General features: G+C 38.8%; 1 pseudogene; it reads left to right on the top strand.

Annotated features, from left to right (window-relative positions):
• LOC106327431 overlaps nt 1–960 on the top strand; it is a 67,995-nt pseudogene that overhangs the window by 62,063 nt on the left and 4,972 nt on the right.

Genomic DNA, 960 nt, shown 5'->3' with positions numbered 1-960 from the left:
CTGCTAGTGAAACGGTTTGGAAACATATAGTAAATAGAAGATTTACTCCACATTACTATATCAGGTTTAACCACGGAGAAGCTGATAATAGGAATGAAGCTAGTAGTAGTAATCAAGTTGAAAATGTTCGTAACAGAGAGGAACCACATTTACCTTCTGAAAGTTGTAACCTTCAAGAGGATCATATGGTAGATCATGATAGGATGCATGATATGGTTACAGATGCATTTCGTGAAACAAGATCAGTAATAGAGGAGGTAGAAAATGTAGAGGGGCCTAATTTGGATGCAAAAAGATTTTATGAAATGCTAGCAGCAGCTAATGAGCCAATTTATGAAGGTTGTAGAGAAGGTCTTTCTAAATTATCATTGGCAACTAGGATGATGAATATCAAAACTGATTATAACTTACCTGAAGTTTGTATGGATGCATGGGCTGAGTTGTTTAAAAAGTATTTGCCTGAAGATAATCAGTATGCTGAATCTTATTATGAGATTCAGAAACTGGTTCATAGCCTTGGTTTACGTTCGGAGATGATTGATGTGTGTATAGACAACTGTATGATATACTGGGGAGAAAATGGAGAATTGTTAGAGTGTAAATTTTGCAAGAAGCCACGATATAAACCGCAAGGACGTGGGCGGAATAGGGTGTCGTACCAGCGGATGTGGTACTTACCTATCAAGGATAGACTGAAGATATTATATCAATCTGAAAAGACGACAGCAGCGATGAGATGACATTCAGAACATACTCAGAAGGAAGGCGAGATCAATCATCCCTCTGATGCAAAAGCATGGAAACACTTGAATTCAGTGTATCCTGATTTTGCAAGCAACCCCCGCAACGTTTATCTTGGGCTCTGCATAGATGGCTTTAGTCCATTTGGAATGTCTGGAAGACAATATTTGTGTTGGCCAGTCTTCTTAACGCCATACAACCTTCCACCAGAGATGTGTA

Source organism: Brassica oleracea, chromosome C2, assembly GCF_000695525.1.
Source record: "Brassica oleracea var. oleracea cultivar TO1000 chromosome C2, BOL, whole genome shotgun sequence".
Lineage (NCBI taxonomy): Eukaryota > Viridiplantae > Streptophyta > Magnoliopsida > Brassicales > Brassicaceae > Brassica > Brassica oleracea.
Note: the sequence above shows the minus strand (reverse complement) of the source record. Positions and strands in the feature narration are given on the sequence as shown.